Source organism: Oratosquilla oratoria, chromosome 42, assembly GCF_046742065.1.
Source record: "Oratosquilla oratoria isolate Oo_2021 chromosome 42, ASM4674206v1, whole genome shotgun sequence".
NCBI classification, from domain to species: Eukaryota; Metazoa; Arthropoda; class Malacostraca; order Stomatopoda; family Squillidae; genus Oratosquilla; species Oratosquilla oratoria.
In genome coordinates, this window is record NC_134818.1 from 22,848,335 (window position 1) to 22,850,834 (window position 2,500).

Below are 2,500 nucleotides of genomic sequence, written 5' to 3' on the forward strand. Positions count from 1 at the left end.
CTCCCGACGTCGCAGGCCACCGGAGTGGAGGGCTCCATCTAGAAGACGAATTGAATTCCGGGGTCAGCCGCGGCTGTCACCATCGACGCAATCTTCACTTTGTCAAAGGATACTAATCACCTCGCCCCCTCGCCTGCTTATGCATGCTCACACCCACTCGTATGCCCATGTACGCCCACATAATTGACCATAATTAAAATACCTACCAACAACTAGTTTTAAAATATATGTAAGCTATGTTTATGATATATGTTGCAAACGTATGCATAAATATATATGTATATATATATATTATATATATATATATATATATACATAATATAGATAGATATAGGTACTTATATGTATATCTATATGTATAGATATGTATATGTATATGTATATGTATATGTATATGTATATGTATATGTATATGTATATGGAGGTGAGGCGGAGACTTGGGGTGGAAAAGGAGACGGCAGATAGGGTTGATAAAAAAATACTGGGATGGTTTGGTAATATGGAAAGAATGAGTAAGGAAAGACTTGCAAAAAGAGTGTGAACGGCAGAGGTGGATGGAGTGAATTTTAGGGGAAGACCGAAAGTAAGATGGATAGATGGGGTGATGGGGTTTGAGTAAAAGGTGAATGTCTGCTGAGGAGGGAAGGGAGAGGACAAGAGACAAGTGTGCGGGGAGAGTGGTTATGAGTTCATGATAAATTGATACAACTCGAAGAGATTTCTCTTTGTCTTCTCTAATTAGTTGTAAATGGATGAGAGGAGGTCGCCATATAATAAAGCGATGGGAACAAGCCAGATTCAGCTGTCAGACCCTATTGTGGAGGTACTGTGTCTTTCTGCATTGCTTCTGACACGGTCAGTGAGCGAGAAAAGTAATGACCCTTCATCCACAAATAGCTAAGATGAAAGGAAAAACAGATGGGCGTTGGATGGGTGTGGAATGGGGAAAAGGTGAGTACGTCCTGAGGATGACTACCTCCCTTACAAGGGGGAAGAGCCCATTTTATATATAGATTTGTATATCTACTTATAAGTATGCATATGTACAAACACGCGCGCACACACACACACACACACACACACACACACACACACACACACACACACACACACACACAAAACCTCGTGGCGCGGTGGTTAGAGTTCTCGCCTGCCACTACGGCGGTCCGGGTTTGCATCCCGCCCAGGGCTGAAATGATTTCAGTATCGCTGCGCTGCGGGTTGTTACTCCAACTCTCGTGGGCGGGGAGTCGGGGTTGTGCGTGCGTGTAGGGTCACAGTACTACCCATAGATCGGTCATACGAGGTCTGAGCTCTCATCCGAGGGATTAATAACCGTCGATCACGAGTCCAACACGTGATTCAAGACCATGGAGTGTGTGTGTGTGTGTGTGTGTGTGTGTGTGTGTGTGTGTGTGTGTGTGTGTGTGTGTGTGTGTGTGTGTGTGTGTGTGTGTGTGTGTGTGTGTGTGTGTGTGTGTGTGTGTGTGTGTGTGTGTGTGTGTGTGTGTGTGTGTGTGTGTGTGTGTGTGTGTGTGTGTGTGTGTGTGTGTGTGTGTGTGTGTGTGTGTGTACGCTTATGACAGATTGAATCTTCAGAAGCTCTGCCAAGGGATTCAAACCCTGACCTGTGCGTGCAGAGTAGTGAGCTTTCCTAACCTTGGGAACCAGAAAGATTCCAAGTTCTAAGGCTTTTGAAGCCTCATTGTTTGAGAGGGTTAGGCGCTGTACGGTTGTCTTACTGATGGTTGAGAAATAGGTTCCAGTCCTACATGCGGCTGTCATAGAAAATATCTAACTAATGTCACTGTCACGAGTAAATTTCTCTCGTACTAGACATACTAGACCACCCGTGACCCGTTGGGTCAAATAAGATTTTAGATGATACGTTGTTAATAAAACGGTCAATATATACTGGATACAGGCGGTCTCAAGAAATTAAATAAAAAGAGCCTCCTTAATTATGCCTATGTTATGTCACGTCTCGTCTCGTCATCCCACTCCCAATCCCACTCCCACTCCCAATCCCATTCCCACTCATTATCATTATCATTCAGGGAGTCCCATGGGACTTGAGCTAGCAGCAACGTTTATAAATATAAACTTTATGATATACTATGTCACTATCACCGTATAATATAAATCACAGAAAATAAATTTCTATATAAAATTGAGTATAATTTAGAGCTCTTACCTCTATTCAGTAGACAAAGGCAGTGACTTGATTAGTTATAAGAAGTGAAATGCAGAAGATTGTGAAGTCATGTCGTTGCTTGGAACACTACGCATCATATGATTTATACGCTTCGTAATATTTTGATAAACTCATTATACCTCATAGATGCTAATTCAGGGGTTGTCTATACTTTTAAATATTGAATATGAAAATTTTGAATATTAATTGTCAAAAAATATGTAATCGGAAAATTGGAAATTAAAAAATGGACAAATTGGAAAATTAGCAGTTGTGACGTTACACGCTCAATGCTGGGGTTCCTTG